Genomic DNA, 24,251 nt, shown 5'->3' on the forward strand with positions numbered 1-24,251 from the left:
TGGAATTAGTTGAGTGCATGGCTTCACATCGGTTTGTTTACAGGTATAAAATAGCAACACATAGGTAAGAAAGAATTACAAATTAGCGAAGAGGCCAATTGGCCTGTAGTACTTTAACTACGTTAGTTTGAGCAGAGCTTTATAGTTTTAAAATAGTCTCACGTAAAAGAAACATTACCAATGATTGCATAATTTTATTTGATTTTTGATTTTTTTGCATTGCACAAATTCCCTCTCTCTCACTATGCATGCATACAAATCATATTCACCATTAAATGTGAGTTGAAAGGGCCAAAGGTGTAATTAAAGGAAGGCAAAAGGGGGAGTAAGTGAGGTTCTAATAATGGGAAGGTGAAGAAAATGTGGATATAAATGTCAAAAACAAGGCATAATAGAAACATTAGGAGAAATTGGGTAAATGGAGAATAATGGAGGATGAAAGAGATGGCATTTGCAGACACAGGTATAAATAGCAAGGTGAGGTATTCAGCAGGGGGGAGAGAGGAAAGATTGAGGATGGGAAAGAGCAGGAGATGAGATTGGAGAAATGAAAAAGATGGGTGGGGGGTAAAAACAGCAACTGGATGGCACTGGCCAAACTGCTGACTTTTTCATTCTGCTTATCAGTCAGGACCTTTTCCAGGCCTAAACTCTAGGGACCCTGACATATTACCCTTATCGCCATAGGAACACCTTGATATAGCATACCACCTTCCCACAAAGATTTGGACAAATATGGAAAAAAAAACTTTCCAACATGTGGGACATAATTTAAGCACATAAAAATGTCAAATGAATACCCGCAGATGTCAAAATACCAACTGCTGTCGTCAGATGAATGTCGATGTGCATGCACATCAGCTCGTGTGTTTTTTTTTTTTTTAAATCATAAAAATACCAAAATCGTTTCAAAGATGGGGGGATAAAACACACATATTAGAATACCTGCTGCTAAATGTTAAATGAAAAACAGTCTAAAAGTTGTCAACTGTAAATATCTACACTAGTTATTTACAGTTTCAAGCATTCAAACTCTTCATTAGGGAGACTCTTTAGTCAAAAGTTGCAGTAAAGAATGATCTTTTCAGTCCTGATTTAAATGAGGCAAGCAGTTTCTGCACATTGAAGGAGTTTAGGGAATCAACTGGATAACAAGGTAATGTCAGAGTTTGTAATTTCAATAATTTCTCCAAGCATCATCCAAACAAATGGTATATATGCAATCACGTGATATGTACATTGACCAGAAGGTAATTTGGATTTCCCAATGATATCAGGTTAAATGCTGTACTGCTATTCAAGAAGAAGTTGTTAAAATGACGTCGACATTTAATAATTCAAATTGCATAAAACGGTGAAAAAAAAAAAGGAGAAAAAAACATTTTAAATTACATTTCGGTTATGGAAGGGTTGCAGTTCAGCAAATATGTAGTGACAAAATTCTGTGAAAACAATGAAGTTACATCTGGAAAATCATTTAGTCTGCAGGGATCAACCGAGTCAGGGTATCAATTGTAACTGCATTTATCGGCAACAGAATAAATACCACCAGCCCTCAGCTGCGTATGATTCGTCTCTGGTTTTGTCTAAATTGATGTATCTCCATTTCGGGAGTTAAGTTGAGGATCCAATCCATCCGGACACACAAACATGTAAAAAATATATCACGTCAAACCAGTTAAGGAGTTAAAAGAAAAAAATAGCATCCACACTTATAAGACATTTACACACATCATCACACACACTCACACACACACACACACACGCACACACACACACACACACCAGGCAGACTGACAGCAAGCTGTAATGACAGTAATTACCTGCGGTCTCACATTAACATCTCCCTTCTGACTCTGTGACTGGCTCGGCTGGTGCAGGGATGTAAATCGCGGCACAAGTCTGATGTTGTGATTAGGACTAAATTACACATCATCACTCTGTTTCCACCAGTGTCAGGGGAGGCAGTGAAAAGAGGGGTGAGAGAAAGAGGGGTGTTTGAGGGAGAAAGAGGGACATTTGTAAAAAAAAAAAATGCGAAAGGGACAAGGAGGCTGGACTGAAATGGGGGTGGACTGAGGTAGCATACCTGCTTAACATTTAGATTGGTTTTGTTGCACAAATATTTTAGGAGATGATGAGGGGCTAAAAGGGGCATCAAAATGCATTCATAACAAAGTTTGGTGGTACCTCTTGTCCTTTTCGCTTTAGGCTGCTAAATGTGGACTGAGCATGGGGATGCTGGGGAGGGGTTCACATTTTTATAGCTGATGGAGCGGAATTTATCTGTCTTGAAAAAATAAAAATCACGATAAACTTGATATGTCTAGCCAACAACTCAACAACACTCAGTGCCAACAGTTAAAATGAATACACGCGAGTAAGAAAACCTTGCATATACCTACAGATAGTAAAAGAAATTGATTGTGTGGACCTTTGTGGTTAATGGATTTTCAATCTTTTATACTTTCTATGAAGTGCAAGTGCGTTTCGCATTCGTATTTACTCGGGACAAAAGCACTTTTCACTAAAACTGCAATACAAACTGACCTGGTCACGGGTGAATCGTCATTCGGGGCCGACTCCTCTGCATAAAGCGAAGGACATGGAAAATGAGGATGAAATCAGAAACGCGCAGCTCGGTTGTGCGTCTCCCACCACCAAACCACCAGAGTCGAATACGAGGCCATTACTCTGTTGCACTCAGCTCATCAGAGCCTCATCCTCTCATCAAATTAATGAACACATTTATTGTTAAACACGTTTTTTATAAAACATTCATTCATTCTGTCTAATTAAAAGACCCAACAGGCCTGACATCACTTAAATATGCATGCTTATCACTCACATGGTCTGAATTAAAGATCTTTAAGCATGCGTGTGTGTGTGTGTGTGCGTTAGAGAGTATGTGTGTATAGTTACAAAAGAGAATCCAGCTTCCTAAGCAGGCCTTCTCACTCTGGGTTTAATGGTGGTAATCATGGCGCGACCCAACATTAAGACGGTGTGTGCTTGTGTTTGTGTGTGTCCTACTCTCCCTAATGGTGACGATGATGACATGTTCTCCATTAGACTAGTCAGTGGGCCACAGCAGATCTAGCATATTAATGATGCTGATGATGGCTTCTTTAATTACCTTCGTCTGCTGCGGCATGGCCTAACTCCTTTGCCTGAGTCCTTTCATCACACTCTCTCCTACGCATGCTGCTGGGTTGTTTATCAGAAGCTGCCATTACGGAAATACCCCATCTTGCATCTAGTGTGCATCAACGCGGTGGTGTTATCAGCTTTCATTTCACTTCTCACTAAGATGAAGCTCCTCATCTACAGTAAGATGGATCATTTTAATGCATACAGGTGTCTCAAACTAAATATGCTACGAGTTGTAAAGAATAGAAAAAAAAATGTATTCAAGTATGGCAAGTACGATGCTTTTTTTTTTTTGACTAGTTGTCATTCATTTTGGTGCTGAAAACTGTAAATGACATAAAAGATAAAGGCAGAAGATGTAAAACTTTGAGGAGTGCTGTTGCGATAGTTTTTGCAAGTTAAGTTTGACTCGAATCACAATGTGTGCGCCGGGATAAAAACGAAGTGAAGCATAAGAGTCGCTCTTCAAAATCAGAAAGACAGGAGAACGCAAATGAGGCACAGCCGGTTTGATAATCAAAATCAATAACCGCAGAAAGAAAAATACATAAAGATGTCGGTATCTACAGCCAAATCAGTAGCTACACTGAAATTAATTTAAGTTCAAAAGCGAGAATTGAGACAATATGTCAATTATTATAGCAAACAGGATTTAAATGGATATCCAAGAACATCTTTAATACCGCAGCAAACCTTCACTGTGAGATTATAGCACTTCAACAAAAGTCTAATTTCTTATATGTATTTTTTTTTTACCTATGTTGAGCAAAATAACTGTGAGGGTTGCTGAATCAGTTTACTTTATATCAATTAAACTTTTTTTTACATCTCCCATCTATAAAAATGTTATAACAAACTGAATCCCTTTGAGCCATGATATTTTATAATTATTTTCTAATTTTTAGTTTCCTCTATCTGTGCTGCACAGTTAAAAAAAAAAAAAAAGAAGTATGCCAATACGCAACTTCTAGATCGCAAATTCAGGCCCAGAGGCTACGTCTTTCATTTATTGGCAGTGGGTGACTTTTACTTCAGAAACAGAGGGAAATTGGCAGTTCAGTTTTTCATATGAGATAGGTATTAGGCATAAATTAGACTCTGTTTTGTGGAGAAAATGACTGGAGCACAATTCATCATTAATGTGGGATAATCAGACTGAATAGTTGTAATCACTTTTTCCACTCACTTTTATAAATAAGTCTTTAAAGACAGATTCAGCATAGGTTAACCTTTGAAACGGTGCCTTTAAAACTAAGAGCAGCAGAAAAGGCTGAAAAGTTTCCTTTCAAGACAACTCTTTCATGGTATCCTTTCTGACTAAAATTGCATTTGCATTGTAATAGACTGCTGCCTTGAATCTCTAAATTTCCTTTACCTGATTCAGAGGGAAGAAACCGTCTCCTTTTGAGAAACGACGGCGCATCGTCGTTTAAAAGGTGCAGACGGGGGGAAAAAAAAAAGAACACCAAGAGAAAACATTATGTTTGTCTAAGAGAATTTCTTTCTCAGCTTTAAAATAAATTACACAATAATGAACTGTGTGAGATGGCTTATGCACGTGCTAAAAAGACACAACGTGGTGAAACAGTCAATTGTAGCAGCCATGCTGTTTCATCAACAGAACGAATGAACTCTATTGTTGTGCCTTCCCTTCAGTGTCATTAAAGATTTCAGACTATTTTAAAATCTATTTAGGCTAATTAGATGAGCCTGAGAGCAGATAGAGTTTAATATGTTTTACTATGACCTGGAAAACATCTCAAAACTGATACCAGCAATCAGTATCAGATTATTATAATTACTATTATAATAACATATTCTTTGATTATCATTTATTTTATCTGTTAGAGTTTTTAAGTGTATTTATATTTGTTTTGTTCTTTTGCATTTTTTTATGCAATTAATAGTTTGTGATTGTTTGCTTTTGTGTTTATTACATCTTCATATATTTTCCTTTTATATGACTTTATTGTGTTTATGCATGTCTGGCATTTCCTGTTTTAATTATAATATAATTTCTACAACTGAGCAACAAAGTTCCAAGCAGTAGTATTACTATATAAAATCAAAATGCTAAACAACGAAAGTACAATTGATTTAACATTGCACTTTTTCTAGTTGACTTTTTTTTTTTTTTGCATGTATAGGCCATGTGCAAAAGTTTTGAGGAACATTTTTAAACGCACAGGTGGAAACATTTGACTTACAAGTCCCATTGTTTTTCCACCAGGAAAAATAAAGTGTTTACTTCATCATTTTATCATCCTGTTTCCCCCCCTCTATGGATCTTACTAATATCTTATCAGGCACCCTACTGACTCGAGAGTGATTAGAACCCATCATTGTTGTTTTAGGAGATCACATCTGCGGCTGTGTGTCTGGTCAGCTCAGAAAAGTTCAAATCAGATGCTCATAAACTTTTGCTATTTGAAAACTTCTCATTAAAGCCTTTTACCCAATCAAAATAAACACACTAATGACTATGATTGTGTGAGTGTGTATGGCACAGTGAAATTCAGAGAGTAGGAGAGGGGTGTGATATGATCAGTCGGAGAAAACATGTCTCATGTTTATCTTGTATTTGAACTGGACTCATGCCGAGAGACGGGACTGACAGAAGCATGCATGTTTATCTGTGTCCGCATGTGGTTAGTGGCACGCAAAGCTGAAAAAATATCATGCAACTCTTTTTTTTTTTTTTTTTCTGTTAAGAAATTGGACAAAATCCCGAAAAGCCCAAGACACAAACAACTGTGCTTACAGAGACGTAGACACAGTAGAGCCAAAGCGATCTGAGGTTCAGCTTCTGCGCACTGAGGCAATTTGTAATATAGATTTCCTCTATAGGCCACTGTAGTGTACCATTTACCATTTCAAACCCTTTGATTTTTTTCACCAGTGGATAATTCATCTTCTGTAGGTCAATAACAGAGATTGGGACCTAATGAAGGAGTTGTAGTCACAGCAGCCATAACCGTGATGTTTAAACACTGTTTGGAGACAAATTCATTGAAAACCTCCTCCGCTGTTGACGTGATTGAGGACAGAGCTTTGGTGCATCAAAAAAATGTAAAACCAAAGGATTCCAGCTAGTGAACATATACAAACGACATAAGGGCATTTATTTTGTATGAGAAGCACTGTTTGTGACAAAATGCATGACAATCAAAGCATGATTTACAGTCAGCAACGATTTGAAAGCCTTTGTGGAAACCAAAACACTTTCAGAACATGAAGACGGAGGGATTTAAAAGACACAATATTTAGCACAAGTCTGAAACTTTTTTTCCAAATGCTGGAACCAGTAAATCACTGTGAGAGGCTTGCAGAATACAATATATACTTGCCTAAAAATGTTGAGCGGAAGTCTTACAATTTAAAAGGCAATCCTGGCTGATCTGGTAGTTAATCATGCAGGATTAAAGAAAATTAGGTTAGCATTGAAAGTAAAATATTCATCTGAATATAGAATGTTAATTTCTTCTGTTTTTCTTGATGGAAAAAGAACCACCAACTAAAGCAAGAGATTGCAGTCATGAACTCTGTAAGACCTGCTGAGCGGATTAATTTTCGTATTGACTCAAAATAATGCTGGCCTGCCTCAAATGACCGAGGGATCAGTCAAACTTGGTTCTTTGACATTAAAATGGTTCTGCTCTAATTTTAGAAGTTGATTTGCTCCCTTAAATATTCTGTCCTTCACTCATATCCCACAAAATTAAGTCACTCCAGTGAAACTGACAACATTCATTTGTTTCCTTTGTCGGTTCTCAGAGACACTCATGTTAAACATTCAGTATTTGGATGCGTTAACCTCTCCTCTAACTGACTTCTCTCTGCAGAAAGACTGGCCGCTGCTGCCTCTCGCAGTGATACGACAAGGAGCGCAATGTCTGGAAAAGCTGCACATGTTAAAATGTACTGCAGTAAACATGGTAAAACTGTAAAAAAAAAAGATTTATAGAAGAAAGCACATGTACTCACAATTGGTCTGGATCCAGATTTGACCTCCCTTACATTTGGATTCAGAACATGACCTCCCATTTGGGGACTTTTGTAAGTGTATTGAAAGTGACCACAATTGCCACAATGTCCCACATTTCTAAAAAAAAAAACTTTCTGATTTTCTTACTTAAAGTCATCTAAAGCAGGAACAGATGCAAGTTATTGGATATTTACTGGGAATTTTGCCCTATTAAAAAAAGCAGCTTATGATGACAGTTAAAACAGAACAACATCAGTCTCCACAGATGTAATTAGACTGATTATGCCAACCGATTTGCAAAACATATTTTCTCAGTTTATTAATCAATTATATGTTGTATGAAAATCTATTTAGTACATATTAAACATTGGGGGCTGACAGTCAAGAGCAAGTATTCTTTTCTTATGTCAAATAAATGTACAGAATTTCATCTCTCACAGATATTCTTGTTTCCTTGTGTATTGCACAAATTTATTCCTTCTTCACAAAGGAATATATATATATTTTTTAGGAGCGGGGGCTGGGGGGGATTTTTGTGAAAAATAAACAATAGAGGAATGGGCAAGGTCCCGCCTGCACAAGCCTGAGTGTACCACAAAGTGCCTCATTTGGATCCTCCCTTTGCCACATTCTGCATTCTGAAAACAAAACGTTCCATGAATACATACTGGCCTGGTTTGTTGCTGACAAAGCTGACTATGCCCTTTATACTGTAACCTAACACTCTGCACCCAAAGTACACTTTGGCAAGATAAATGAAGCAAATCTGGACCGTTTTGTTGTAATTAGTAAACTTCTGAGCTGCTAGCAGGAGGCCCATTTTATCCGCCTTTGTACTGATATGAGACAAAAGAGAAAAGCTCAAGTTCAAAGACAGAACGTTTGGTTATTGGTGTATTTGCGCCCACATGTCTGTTACAGATGCAGTAAAGGAAGGCCACAAAGCAAAGGGAGTCCATATCAGTTGACAGGCAAGTTCAAACCCAAGATCTTTTATGTGACCAGTGCAGCAACATCGCACCTGTTTTGAGTTTTGAGAAAAAAAAAAAAGAAGAAGAAAAAAAACATGCTCGTTAAAAATATGGCACTGATTTCCAACCATATCAACAATTCAAAACCACAGACTCCAGACACTGCAGCTTTGAATATTAAAGAAACCTACCTTCACTTTATTCATGATAATTCAAACGCTACTAGCCTTCGCCATATCTGCTTTATGCAGTCGTGTGGCATGAGAGACTCCTGGCAAACTCTGACATGTCATGCAACATTTTTGATCACAGGCAACAGAGAAAAGAGGGCCTGTCACACTACAAATGCGGAGATGAAAGGATTTTTAACAGTCGTGAAATAGTTGAAGAACTCTTTGAGAGTATTCGTCTGACTACCAACGAACCAATCAACTGGCCTTAGTTGGTGTTTTACTGGCCCCGGGCAATCACCCTGGTGCAATAAACAAAAAAAAAAAAGAGAAACCGTGCCATCTGCGTCACATTAAATGCAAGGATTAAAAAAAAATAGGAAGGTGTAAGAAAAGTGAAAGAAAAAGTAAAGAAGGAACTGGAAATAACTTGTAAGCAAAAGAGATTGATGGAAAGAAGAGGGGGGAAGCAACAAATAAGAATCGGAAGCAAAACAGTATTTCCTGAATATGAAAATAAACAAATTAAAATTCAAACTCAATAGAAAAACACAGGCAGATGAAGCTTAGGAGAATTAAACATTGTTTTGGACATCGCTTCCTTGTCCTGCCTTTCCTTTTAATTATCCATTTTGCCCTTGTACAGCTGTGGCTGAGCTCTGACAACTGCTCTCCCCTGAGATTCCCTCAGCTCCCAGCCGGAACATTAGGGAGTATCAGGGAATATTACACCCAAGAATTAACGCTCCAAATCACCTTGCTATAGATTTAGGTCCTGCACAGACCCCTCCTTCCCTCAGACAAGATAATCCAGGCTCTAGCGCTGGATATATGACACTAATCATCTGAAAGGTAAGCGAGGGGAGGGAAGGAAAAGTGAAGAAGACCTTGGAGGAAATGAAAGGAGAGGACAGAATGCCTTTTAGCATTCCTGTTTAGGCTGTAGTACAGTAAACCGGGCTCAGATTTTTGACCCCGAGTGGGTTGTGTCAGGAGCGACAGTACAAAAAATAAAAATAAAAATCAATACTCTCGCTGACAGAGTGTTTTGATAATCATATTTAAATACATGAAGCGGTGTAAGCGGTAAAAGCTTTCTGTGTTCATAAGGCTTCTTAATGAAGGTGCATTTTTACATTTCACAACATAAGCTGTTTTAAACAAACCCCAAACAATTATTTACCTGCTCCACTGCATCTTGTTTTTGTTTTTTTTCTCTCTTTCTGCCTTTACACTCCGATCAACAGAAGTCTCTCCCTGAGCTCCGTCACCTCCTGCAGCCTTTCAGGCACTGACCTACATAAACAATCGGCAGGACAAGGTTATTATTACTCAGAAACAAAGCTCACCTGTTGAAACGTAAATATTCAAACGTACATCTTTCAAATTAGCCCACAATCTAACATTAACCTACTTATGAAGCTAAAAATGTATCACGAATCAAAAAAAAAGCACATTTTACTTTTGTTGTCGTCACGTGGCTATTAAGTGTTCAAGCAGGTTCATGAATGTGTTAGTATATCTGTGTGCGATTGTGCGCATGTGTGGCAGCACAGCTAAGGGAATGTGAAGGGGATCAATATGGAGGGGTCTATTTCTACCACGGAGCTGTGCGTCTGCGTGCGTGCAAGTCAGTTGGTGTCTATGAGCAAGCGCACGCGTGTGTGCGAGCGAGTTTGCGTGTGCCGGCTGCCCTGGCTACAGCGGAATCGATACAACAAATGATTACCATTTCCACAAACCTCCCTGCACAGCCTGGCTTTGGCCACTCTTGAGCCTACACACACCCTACCAGACCTCCGCTCGCTCATGCACACACACACATACACACACCCGCGCGCGCGCACAGACTCACACACAGAACCCAAACAAACCACCCACACCTTTGACCTACACTGTACCTCAAAAACCAACATAAAATTGTGAAATCACAACCTTATGGGCACTAAAAATACTTGGGCCTTTTACAGGAAAAGGTTTATGCACATGGCTAGGAGTTGAAATGTATTTAACAGTGACATAAAGCAAACAAACAAAAAAAAGATGTATCAGTAATTTATCATAACATTAGATAATTACAATAACAAAAAAAATAGATACTTAAAAAATAAAACACTGTTTACATATTAAGTTCTCTAAAGCAGTGTAAAATTGTAAAAAAGAAAAAAAAAGCATTGTAAACATTTCTGTCCAGTAAACATAAAAAAATAAAAAACATTGCTTTAATTAGATTGTAGTGGTTCTCCACAGTTGTTTCTACTTTTCAAAATATGTTTCAGTTGTTGTGCTTATTTTACTGTCCAAGTTTAAAAATCTGTGTTCCACAATTTTTGACCCACCTGTTGTCCGATGTTAGGAATGTATTAATGCGTTACATGGTAAGCAGCAGAACTGACTTCTATTATTTCGGAAATCAAAAGACAATCATCAAATATGCACTCTTCATGAAAGTATAGAAGAGTAAGTAGGACTTTTTTTTAATCATTTGTAACATTTGCTACATAAAAAAAAAAAAAAAAATCTTAAGATACGTAGAAAAATGTTAAATATTCCTGCATAAGAATAATAGATGAAATAGTAATGAACATAAAACATAATAACATATGCAAGTATTTTCCCAAACAAGAAATGAGACCACACACTAAACTGACAAGCAAAGTGTTTTCGCAGTAACATTGAAACTGATTACATAAAGCAGTTTCTAACAACCACCAAATCAAAAACAAATAAACAAAATTATCATAAAAGATTGGTCTACAGAAAAACTAAAAAAAAAAACTAAAAAAAAAAAAAAAAAAAAAAAAAAGAAATCAGAGCATGAACAGAGCGGTTGGAAGAAAGGATAGAAAGAGAGGAGGCATCCTGTAGAGAACGAAGGGGATTTCCCACAGCACAGATGGAAGCCATTAACATGGTGTTGTTGCTTAAAAACCTTTCATGTCTTTGCAGTTATTAGATAATACCGGGTTAATAGTAAACAGCGTGATTCTGCAAATGGATCTAATATCCAGACAGAGCGAATGTTTTACCATCCACTACCTAATATTGCTTTAAATCTAATAAAGTGTAAGAATTCAGGACGTAGCCTCCAAAAAGTCTCCATACTGACTTTTAAATTGTCGGTTGACGATGAAAATGTTCCATGCTTGGCCGGACTTAACCAAGAAACTCCCTAAGAGGGAGACGGTTGCACTGAGGTCGTGTTGAAGCCAAAGCCACAACCACAGCTATGCGTGCACAAACACACACACACACACACACACACACACACACACACACACACCCCTGCACGCACACACACTCTATACGGGGTGATACATGCCTGCTGATGTCATCACCGCAGCTCTGGTAACACAAGGGGTCAACCAGGGGACTCGCCTCTGAACTCTGAACTCCTGTGTCCTCACATCTGTTTTCTCACTGCAGTTCAATGCTGCCGCTACATTAGTCATGAAACAATACAAATAAAAACAGATTCACACCAACTTGTGCAGAATCGTATCACGTTTGACCCCCCACCGCCCACCCCCCAAAAAATATATACATATATGTAAAAAGGGAGAGTCCTTCTCTTTGTAGAGTTTCAGAAACAACGTGCACGCACCGAGAGCTTAGGGCTGTTCTGTTAAACACATGTTCAGTTAGAGAGCCTACTGTACACCGCACGTAAAACATCTAAATGTTTTTGATTACCGCGCATACACAGGGGAGGCATGGGAAACAGGAACGGGAGAGGATACAGGGTTTTTTTTTTTTCCCCTCCTTTTTCTTCTCTTTCTTCTTACCTTATTTTCTCCTCTGCCAGTTTTCTTTCTCCCAGGTATGCCCCCCATCCGCCTCGCCTCCTCTGCACGTGCTGCCAACTCCTCCACTGAACAGGAGACAGAGCCAGATGACAGACAGAGGAGGAAAAGTGGAAGAGTTCACAGGCGTTGTTTGTTAAAACTCATTCGTAAATTGGATAAATACAATAACATTGCTTACATTGTGATATAACTTTTATATCATCTTTTAATTTATGCGTAGCGACACACATCTAACATTGCAGCGCGTCGCATCTCAGAGCAGATCGAGAAATAACGATTTTACAGAATTTGTAAAGCCAATTTTTTTTTTTTTTTTTTTTTTTGGGATACATGAAATGTGAGTCAGGTTTCAAACAGCTGAAGATCTCATCCGGAGAAGTGCTGAATGCGTTTCAGTAATGTAGAAGGAAAGATGGAATAAAAGCCCTCCACCGCTTAAACTTGGATGAGCTGGCTGCCCTTTTGTTGAGAGACAAAAGAAGTGCTCCCGGAGTTGGTCAATAGATGGCAGTCTTTACCTTGAGCAGGCCACTTGTGCCGATTCTCTACACTACAGCCCTTCACGCTGCCTTTTTCACCGTGTCCTGCATCTACATGCAATAAAACCCTATTGTTCTACACTTTGGAGTTTAGCACATCGAGTGGGTACATAATAAACCACTCGTCAGGTTTGTTAGCTAGATTTGCTTTGCAGGCCTTTTTCAGTTTGAATTTCAAATTTTGCCTACGCTACGTTCCTCCTCGATTTTTTTTTCTCCTTTTTTCTCTTTTCCTTTTTGTTCTGTGTGGTGTTTTGTGAGTCAGTGTTTCTTCACAGTTCCTTAAATCTTTTCTCTAAATTCAGTATTCATTGAATATAACATAAACTGTCAGCCATCGGTGGCCAAAGCTGGTGAATATTGAGAGGGTGTGTTCACTGAATATGAAGGGGTAGGTTGGGGGGGCGTGGAGGGGATATGTGTGCATACCTATATGTGTGTGTGTGTGTGTGTGCACTGAATATTTACTGGACAGACCTTGACTTTTTGTGTGCGTGTGCATGAGTGTCTGACTGGGCAAGACGGAAACAGAGAAAATGCAAAGTGAATTTTTGTAACGCTTTTAGGGCCGCACACCCTGATGTGATAATAGAGGCGAGACACCCTGAACCAGAGGAGAGTAAAACAATGAAATAAACACCACAATATAGGAAAAGAAATCTACATTTAATAGAAGTAACAATAATTTATGGTTTGGTAGCATCCAAACAGTTTAAACTAAAGCCCTAGGAAAATTGAAGCTGCAGCTGGAGCTGCTAAATATTTTATGATGCACAAACAGTTTTACTTCTGTGTCTATGTGTGTGTATGTGCCCTACCTTGGCTATTTTATTGAACCTCAAGGTGAAAGTTTGCAGCGAATCTCAATAATCAATAAAGCAGAGATGTGAAAACTTGAGATGGGGATCAAATTCATATTCAAGGCATTAGTCTTGAGGTGACCTCGGTGACACCTCCCAAAAGGGGAAGCCACAGAGAGAGCAATTAGCTGCTCACAATGATCGTTTACCCAAACTCAAACATTTGCAAACAAACAAGCATTTGCAAAAAAAATAAATAAATAAATAAATAAAAAGTGCCAACACTAGAAAAGATTAGTAGATAGAACTTTTCCTCTTAAACTTTTTAAGAAAAAAAAAAAAAACGACACAAAAATAAATTTAAAGCTGACACCAAGGGCTTACTTACATACAAGTTTTTAAATTGTAGAGTTTCAAAATAGCAAACAATTCTGCCACACAATTTGAAGCCCTTTTAATGAGGTGCTAAGAATGTGCTCTAGGGACTAAAGTTTTATTCAGCTATATGGCGCAGACAGTAATGCATTGTTGACCCTCCCTCGTGTTTGCAGGACATCTGGCTAAAAGATAGAGGCCACGGCTTTTTCCTGTCTGTGAGAAACACAAATTTGGCTGCCTGGTAATGAGTCATGAAGTGCCATCCTTCCTTCCTAATAAAGTATCACTTCTTAAACTATAGTTATGAGGTATTTTGTACCCAAATTTTAAAACTTCAAAAATGTTCTACCATGCAGTGTTCCAGTCTTTTTTTTTTCTTTTTTTTTCTTTTAATAAAACATGCTATATAAAAAGTCCCAGAGTGATTTGAGTTCCTTTATGTACATGAAGTAATTGCTTTACACTGCCAGTCAGCTGATTGAATAAATACATATATATTTTGACACTTTGCCCCAATAAAAAAATCATATATAAATAAACTCTGCTGTTTTGAAATATTTCCACTCAATAAAAACGTCAACAACGATGGTCTGGAAGGTAAAAAAAAAAAAAAAAAGAGTGCTACACTCTTTTACTATACTATACTACTGCTACTAGTACTACTACTAAATATTATGTTTGTTTACACATAATGAACAATCTTTAAAATAGGAAAGACATAATAAAAGCGGTGATAGATTATCATATTAGACTTTTATAAAGGTGTTTTAAAAGTACAGTTGTCAAGCTACAAGTGGCATCTTTGTCAAGCAGACGACTGGAGGCCGGACACCTGATAGGACGGACTGACCAACGGATATACTCTCACCATTACATTACATACAGCAGAATGCGAAAAAAGGACAATTCTTTGGGCAATAAGCACATCAAACTATGGCTAAATATAGCAGGTTTAGACTTAAATGTATGCATCAAAAGAAAAATAATAAAATAAATTATGAAGGCAACATTAATAAGATTTTAATCCTACAGATATAGTTTGATTAGGTGCTGTGGGAATATTTGTAATCATTTGGTTTTATATAAACAAGACTTTTAATGTAAAAAGAAAAAACATGTTAGTCTGTAATTGGGAGATATAAAACAGCAGAGTTTTAACTAGAGGTTATAATAGGATGAGAATCCCATATCTGAACTCTGCCTAAATGAGAAATGCATTTAGTTTCACCCAAACAGATGACCAAATACTGACACGTTTCTCCACGTAACACCTGGATGTGCAGAAGATTGTGTGTTTTGACACTTCTTAACATCTTAAGAAGAGCAACGGTCCAGGCAATCTGATCTATTTTACAGCGTTCCCCCCCACCCCCAACAGGCTTCATGAGTTATGACAGTAGTCCACAATCTAAGATCTTCAGTCTCCCAGTCTAACACTTTTTTTGACCCTTTAATTCTGGCTTCACAACGTACGGCATGATATTAGTCCGTGATCTAACTCTCTAGATCTCTCACTCTCAGTGCCTTCGTAGGCACTTCAAAGCCCATCATACAGTATCAGGCTATAATCACAGATCTGCGGTCAGATTACCCTGCTCTCACAGCTAACCTTTAACATGAGAAGGATGAAAACCTTGCTAACCCTGAATCAGTGGTTGGGGCTGGGCTGGGCCCTGCCAGGCCCTCATAAAAGCTTCATAAGGCTTCATGGGAGCTTCCTTTGGCTTTGTTGGGGGATTCGTAGCTGGCTAAGGTGCTCCCCAGAGACGTCCCAAAGCCTCCCATGACTCTTACTCTCTCTTTCTGAAGTTTCATAGGCTTGCAACACTGCTTTTGGGTATAAGCCAAAAGGTGCAGGTACACAGCCGCACACCGTCATGCACACAAATACAGCACAAGATAATAAAAAAAAACAACAAAAAAAAAACACTAATATGCACACAACAGTGACTCACAAAGACTAACACAAACACACACAGAGACTCTTAAACTCACACACACTTACACCTCAACACACTCCCCTCTTGCTCTCTCCTCTTCGCTTTATTTACAATCCTCTGGCAGCGGTACAAGGGCCTGGGGCTATAACACACGGCACCTAATGCTCAAACTGCCAGGTAATCTCATGTCTGACATCCTCCTTTGATAGAAACTGATCAATAGACTCTTGTAAAGGAGTCATTTTCTCTGATGTTTCCACCAACCACTTCTCTCTATCTCTAACTCTCCCTTTTTCACTCTCTTTCCCCCCCTTTTCTTTTATTAGCCATACATTTATAATTCATATTTCAGCAGGGCTGAGTTTGCTCCAAGACAAGGGGTGGGTTGAGGTTCGAGGGGGGAGGGGGGTTCTTTGTGTAATAAAGAACAATAGTTGTGAAATGATGGGGAGAAATGCCAGTGTTTGCTCTTGGTTCCGGTGAACAACAGTTTTGGGGATCGATAGAGTGTGAAATGGGATTATAGCTAGTAATAGAGGTGAATTGGAGGAGAGAGGCCGGTGCATGTGTGCGTCCAGGGATCCAGGTTGGATATCAGCACACACACACACACACACACACACAACATACACACACACACACACACCTGCTCACAAAATAATTTTACCATATGAATGGGCAGATGGACATCAGCAATGCCGGGAAGCATTAACATTAAACAAATGTTTCATAAAAGTTAGGATTTTTTTTAAGATAGTTAGTCAACAGAATAACATGGTGGATTTAATATTTACATTCACCTTGTTAGATTTTAAAGATGGATCAATCAGGCTGTTTCAACCGATTTCTGTTTTTGCTTCAAGTCTGACCTGCTGATTCTGTTTGTTTTTTTGTTTTTTTTGTCATGAGGACTACAACACTTAAATGAGAAAAAAGGCACTGGGGGTACTTTTACATTTGACAAAAAAAAACGTATTACAAGGTTATTACCAAGCATAAGTTTCCCACCATTTTCTGAATTTCATCTAACTTTAAAACGTTGCAGCAAGACACATACTATTGACCAACAATGTGGGCATTCTTGGTTAATAATGAGAACATAGAATTCACATTTTCAGCATGCAACCTGCTCGTCAACGACGGCAGTCAGTCAAAATAAAAGTGGATGATTCCAATCTCTACCTGATTGATTGGTGCGTCTGCATTTTTGTGTCTCTAATGTGTTTTCACACCCGATTGTCCAGACTTGGTTCAATTGCTGACCAAAATTGCAACATTTGCTACATTTCCAGCTGGTGAGGTTCGCCTTCATGCCACACTGTTCACCCCCTCACCTGTGGTGGCAGTACACCAAGAACCACTGAAGGAAACAAAACAAAAATCTCTGAAGATGAGATGAGCACGACTTCTTTCTTTTGCAAAATGTAAACAAACAGGGAGTAGCAGGACTCATTTTACTGGCTGTAGGATTTCTCTTTTGTCTTTGGCATAAGACCGCTTGCATCCACATATGCATTTGAGTCGGGCAAATAGTACACTTCAACCGAACAGAGACCTAGGTTTCTAGGTGGACCTGACTTTGCTTTGTTGGTCCATATCAGACATCTATTGCCACTCCTCAAGAAAACAAAAAAAAAGGACTGGACAATCTAGAGTTCAATAAAAGAAGACTGGTGGAAATGCACCCTTAAAAAAACAATTCTTGCTTGAATTTCACTGTAAAATTGTATTTTTTTTTTCTTAAAACAATAACTATAAAACAAAAAATGTTTAACATTGTTATAACAATCAATATGTTACATTATTTTGACAGAAATCTGACTCTTATTTTTCTTGTTTGCTTTAAATAAAGTAGTTAGACTTTTTGGTTCTAGTTTTTTTTTTTTGATAATTTTCAGTTTAGGTTATCATAATATAAAAATTACCCATGCCTAACCACAACATATAAAAATTTAACAAGTTAATAGCACTCGCAACAATAACGTTGTGAAAAAAAATATTTTCTCCTCAATATTCAAGGCTTCTTAATGCTTATGTTTTAAGAAAATCTATTTTGTCGTCTTCAGCTTTTCACAGTCCACTCCATCCTGCACTATCGCATCTATTATCATTCAACGTGGTTACAATGCTTTCATGATGTAAAAAGAACCACAACAAGGTTGATGTTATTAAAGAGGGCCTTTGTTCTTGACAGTAATTTCTCAAGCCAACTCCAGTTCATTCAGACCACTGCAATATTCAGGTAAACAATATCCCCACTGTTCTAATAATAATGCATCTTTATTCATCTTAAGTCATTACAATAGGCTCTTCATTGGTGCACTGTATCTGCTGAAGGTAAAAGCTGAATAATATGTGGTTTTGTGTGGAGAGTAGAGTTGAGGGAATGTGTTTTGATCACAGACAAAGGCCAAGCTACACAGCGTTGTCCTTCTGTCTCTATCTTGTTAATGAGGACTGTTCACTGAGCAAGCCAGCCACTGTCTGCCACAGAGAGAGAGACCTCAGATTCATCTCTCTGCGGACAATAGGTGATTGTGTCTGTGTGTGTGTGTGTGTGTGTGTGTGTGTTTGTACCTTTGAGGATCCATGTGTGTGCTAATTAAAGCTGTGGGAGTTGGAAGAAATGACTGTGAGTGTGCGTATATGAGGTGTTTGCCTGCCGTGACCGTAGATATGTACGTTAATTCTTAATGAGACATTTCTGTGCCCAGAGAGACCCAAACATCACCATTCCTGCACTGACACACCACTACAAAGGACACAGTCTTACACACACACACGTGCACACACACGCACACACACACACCCACACTCGTAAACCAGATCATTACCATACAGCTAAAGCAGTGTGCCGTTAAATAAAAAACCTTTATCCTCAGTGTGTGTGTGTGTGTGTGTGTGTATATTTCTGAGTGAGCAACTGAATCACCAAACTGCTAATTTGAGCTAGCTGATAAAGCTAACAGCACTCTGGGTTGAATCATCCCTTAAAGGCAGGGCACACCCCCTTTTTGCAGCTCAGTGTTGCCTATTAGGCAGCAGGAAAATGTTCACAAAGAACAATAACTGTGATGAGTGGATCAAAGAGCTGAGTGAGGGAAAAAAAAAAAAGGTTCATATCGACATCCTTGTATAACCCTACAAAACTGAGATCTGCATAGAAAAGTGTAATCTCTGAATGGGAAACGCTGGTATACCCCAATAAACCTGCAACCCCAATAAACCTGCAACTGTGGCAAAATGTGGTTCTACAAAGTACTGGCGCATGCATGTTGAATATCAAGGCATGTCACACTTTTCTTCTTTTTGTTTTTTAAAAAAGTGTAGAAACTATATATTTTTTTCCTTCACTTCCTTCTCATCCGCTACTTTGTTTTCATCTATGTCATAAAAGTGCCCGAAAATGCACAGCATTTGTGTGCGTAAAGTGACAAAAAGTCTCCAAGTGAATGTCTATTTTTCCAAGGCACCGTACACGAGGGGGACTTTCCCTGCCCTCAGGTCAGGAATGCACACCACATTTGGCCAGAAAGCAATTTTAAAATATGTCCAGCTTCTTCGTATATCACTTTATGTGGTGTTTGCATCTGCTTTCACCAAGGTGAAATATATTTGCCGTGTACTTACAGCTGCAAATATGAACACAGAAAATATGTTTGTTAGTTCAGAAACAAATAAAAAGTGTTGTCCGAGTTCTCCCCGTAAATGGAGTATTATGGATGTACTAAACTGGTCAGAAACTACATTGTGCTCAAGTGAATTTTTTCAAAATTCTTCATAGATGTGACGGTGAAAACTTTGAACATGAATAAAACATTAGTTATTCTATTTTGATTAGAATTTATTCAAATGTTCTTTAAACAGAACATTATTTGCACAATAATTTTAACAACAGAACTATGTTTGTAAATGGATTGTTACTATGGAAATATATTTTTTATGTTATTTTCATTTTAAAAATTCACTGTCAGTTGCCATTTAACTAATATGCATACCTAACTCTTCATGGAATTGATAAACTCTTGTCAATTACGTGTATTTGCATAATGGTAATGATTAATAATGTGCACACATGCATTATGCATGCTATGGATGTGAATGTAACTTTCAATTTATATGTTCTTACAGGTGACAAAAGTAACTTTGCTGTTTTTCCACCAGAAAGATGAAAAACAGATGATATATATTACTGTTGATAACATTTCTGTTTGTACATATTTCAAAAACTGCATTTGTACAAACAACTCATCTTATTGAGAGCAACGTGCAACACACATTAAGAAATGCTAAATTCCCATGACTGTTACCATATCCGCTCATTCATGCACAAAAAGCTTTGACACACACCCACGCGCGCGCACGCCCACACACACAAATACCATGTCCAACACTGCGAGCCACATTGGCAAGCTGCCAGACCACAGTCACCACTTTGAGTAATTTGAATATTTAGTGTCCCATTGAGCTCTTAATTGGAGTCAATTTCAATAGCCTTGGCACTGTTTGGTGCTTTAATTAATGACAAGGTAATTTGTTTCTGCCAGGCGATCACAGGACAATCATATGAGTGGGTGGTTTGTGGTGCCTGTGGTAGTGGTTAAAGTAGTTCATTATAAAAACTTGAAACAGATCTCTAAATCATTTTCTCGGGATGCACAGACAACTTGCATAAAAACATCCATTTGCAACCTGCAACATATCCAACATTACATCCACTTCAGGTCCTTCCTATAACCTGGTCATAACTTGAAGGCTAATTAACTTCACCTTATACTCGTGAATCACCAAGAATTGCAAATGTTGACCTTAATAAGTAGCATTGACATAAATCAGAGCTTTGCTTGCATCTAGTATCTTCTACTAAAAGAAGCAGCAGTTATTGCACCGGTTTCCTTAATATTAGGAGATCTGTGATCGGTCGATAAATCTAATTGATCTAAAAATCAACCATTGTTGTCCTTGTAGCGTCCCGGTTGAAAAGATTGTCTGGTTTTTGAGGATGATATATTCCATGATGAGGAATATACTTCTTTTCTCCTTTTGCTTCGTTGCGAACTTCCTCTGCCTCGCCCTTCTCTATGACTTCGTCCATAAACTTTACATATTGTTCCTTGTATCTTTGGTCTTTTGACAGTTTGTTTTTGAGGCTTTGAAGTCGTACCATGGCCATTTTTTTATTGTCTGGTAACAGAGGTCTTTCCTTAAATGGAAGTGGCATTTCATAATGTCCTTCATAGTTTTTATAAATGCCTTGCTCTAGTGTATTCAGAAAGAGAATGTCATCTTGAGACATTGATTTGTTATCCTTGTTATCCTTAAAGTCAGACTTGAGAACCTTGAGTGCGTCAGCGGGAGTCATTAAAGGAAGCACTTTGATTGTGACTCTGTGGCACACAGCAGATATGCTAAAAGAGTCACTGAGATGATGTGGGGCCTACGACACTCCAGCCCAATGCTGTGCGGACTGCATAGGGTTCACCTTCTTCTCCTAAGATGACCTGCCTTGGAGCTAATGCCTTGGAACAGTTGTAGCCAATTAACAGCCCAACTTCACATTCTAGCTGTGGGGGGATCTCATTCACTATTACCTTGAGATGATCCCATTGCATTGCCGTTTCACAGGAAGGAATGTGAGAGCGGTTAACCGGTATACAGTCTTTAGTGTAAGCAGGAGGGAGTTCAATAATTATGTCTGAAGAGTTGTATCCTCTCATCTTGAGACCTGAGAAGCTCGCTTGGGACAACTGCATCCTTACCAAGCATTGTAGTAAGTTTTAACCTTATTGGGGTTGCCTTAGCTTTGAGATCGTTAGACACATTGCGGTCAATGAACACTGTATCACTTTGGGAGTCCAAGAGTGCATAAACAAGCCTTTCTTTACCTGGTTGTTGCTCTGAAGAAACCCATACTGATACGATCATAGAGGTGCTTATACATTGTTCATTGGTTCTTGCATTGAGAGACAGGGTTGTTGCAGTCTGTTCCGCGCTCATTTGAAATTGGCTTGTCTGTGATTTATCGCCGTCATAGTTAAAGTCGTGCAGACAGGTAGGGTGTTTTTTTCTTGCATATTTCACATACATGTCTGTAACGACAGTCCTTTGCGCCGTGTCCGGGTTTAAGACACCCATAGCAAAGTCTTTTGTCTTTTATGTATTTCCTTTGTTCCTCGAGTGGTTTGTCTTCGAACTGAGGGCAACTGTGAAGTTTGTGTCCGTTGTCTTGACAGAGGATGCATGTTGGTTTAACATTTGACCTTTGTTTTGTGCCTTCCGTTTCTGTTACCACTTGCATATGGAGAACACTGGAGGTGGGCCTTTTATCTTTCTGGTTAACTTTGCTGGTTATTTTGGTGAAGTCTGTTGAGTGAAGAACCTGAAATGACGTGATTGGACTACACACAATCTCAGCTTCAGTGGACATGAACTCAGTAAATTCCCTCAAACTTGGAAACTTCCCATTTTCTTTCATGCACTGGGTAGCCTGACGATTCTACCTTGCAGCTGCCCAGTTCGGTAATTTTTGAACAAGTTTTTGGTTCTCTTCACAATCGTTGAGAATGCTTAAACCTTCTATGTGTGGCATAGCTTCATGACATGTTTGAATGAAATCAGCAAATGCTCTAAATCCTATTGAGTCATTTGTATCTTTGGCCATTTTGCTAGTCTTTCTCTGTACCCTTTCTGTACAGTAAATGGATGCCCATACCTTTGGTGGAGGCGTTCCCACGCATCCTGATAGGCATCACTGTCGTTTCTGTAGAAGATGCCATCAAGTGTTTGTCGAGCTGAACCCCCTACATATTTCCTTAGGTAGTGTAGCTTGTCTGCAGGTGATATGTTCTTTTTATCAATGAGTGCAGCAAATGAAGCTTTCCACTCAGTGAACTCTATTGGATTGCCTGTGAACGTGGAGGGCTCGGGCTTTGGCAGTCTGTTCATGGCGACACTGTCCTGTAATGCTTGGGCTAAATAAAGGAGATCTGCTTGTGGAGGTGAGGTGGACACAATGTTGCTGTTAGGGACCTGAATGGGAGCAGAATCTATAGAAGCCTTTTGAGCTGCTCTGGTACAGTCAATATAAACACTGCTCTCACTCTTTATCTCCTGGTCATAGGTTATTAATCTAGCTCGTGCAGCCTTTAACTCCTTTTCAGACTTTAATCTCTCTAACTCACATTTTTGAGATTCTAACTCCTTTCTCTGTCTTTCCTCCAAAAGTTGGATCCTTTCTCTTTGTTTTTCTTCTTCTAATAACACTTCATACTCTGCCTACTTGGCCGCTAACTCTGCTGCAGCCTCTGCCTACTGACCTTGTAGAGTTTGAATTACTGGTAGCTGAGCGTTTACGTGAGTGTGTGATGGAAGAACTGTAAATGGATTGAGCATAGTCTGGATCAAGAAGTTCACGTAGACGTGCCTTCACTTTCCCACTGTCAGTCATCTATGCCTAAGAGTCTTTCATATGCAACTCTGATAATGTCATTGGTGACTGCTTCGCATGCATCTATAAGTCGCCTTGTGCCACAGCAGGGAGTAATGATTTCCCTTATTTCTGTGTATAACTTTATGACAGTATCTCTTTCCTTTTCTAAGATGTCCATGCGTGTAGCAATTTGACTGTTTGTTATGTCTCCTTTCAATTGTTTTATTGTTGTACGACCTTGCCTTTTCCATTGATCATAAACTTTGAGAAGACGTTTTTCTTTTTTGTGGGCTTCCTCCTCCTGATATACTCGCATTTTTTCTGTAAGCCTCCTTTGACGAACAGAGCTTTGAGCCTCCTCTTCTTCGTTGACCTGTGGGTCCTTGGTGTACTTTATTTCCTGTTCAGATGCTTCCATGCTTGATGCCGAGAGTGGGTTGAACTTCTTCTTAGCTCAGGGTGAGGCTCTTCTCAGCTTGGGTCAAGCTCTTACTGTAGCGTCCCAGTTGAAAAGTTGGTCTCTCTAACTGATGGTTCACGTTTCTTTATTCAACAACACATCGTAAGAGCTACAAACATACACATAAAATATCATTAGTAACTCTTTGTGGTTCTAACCTTTTACCTTAACCTATAAACCTTACTTTATGTAATATTAAATTTACAATACATGTATTTAATTAACTATAACATTTCTATATTACAAATGAACTAAAACGTATTCCAACTGTTTCAGCTGTTCGACAGTTAATCAAATATCAACACCCTTTCATGTCGAAACATAAACATCACGCTCAATAAATACAATTCACTCATCAAAACACCCACCTTGTTCCCTCATCAACCAAGCACTTGCTAATTGATTGTCTGGACCTTAATTGGACTATTTCTTAGTTATCTCCCCTCAACCGTGACTCATATGTTCGCTCACTCTCTGCACTATGTCCAAAACAGCCAACCATCAGTTACCGTCAGAAGTTTGTGTAGATCGCCTAGCAACCTTGCCCCCCCCCCAAAAAAAACCCTCAAATCAAATCATCGGTCAAAAGGCAACAAACAACTCCTGGCCAAATGAGGAAACAA

General features: G+C 38.7%; 1 long non-coding RNA gene across 2 annotated transcripts in view; it reads right to left on the minus strand.

Moving 5' to 3' along the window:
• The window catches only part of LOC103135263 (uncharacterized), a 109,894-nt gene that overhangs the window by 12,532 nt on the left and 73,111 nt on the right, over window positions 1-24,251 (minus strand). Inside the window, exon 4 of one of the 2 annotated variants that reach the window (XR_475904.2) lies at window positions 12,062-12,147. The exons of the other annotated variant lie outside the window; for it this stretch is intronic. This is a non-coding gene — a long non-coding RNA (uncharacterized LOC103135263). The remainder of the gene's footprint in view (window positions 1-12,061; window positions 12,148-24,251) is intronic. 2 annotated transcript variants of the gene reach the window in all.

This window comes from Poecilia formosa, unplaced genomic scaffold (genome assembly GCF_000485575.1).
Source record: "Poecilia formosa unplaced genomic scaffold, Poecilia_formosa-5.1.2 Scaffold22, whole genome shotgun sequence".
Taxonomy (NCBI): domain Eukaryota; kingdom Metazoa; phylum Chordata; class Actinopteri; order Cyprinodontiformes; family Poeciliidae; genus Poecilia; species Poecilia formosa.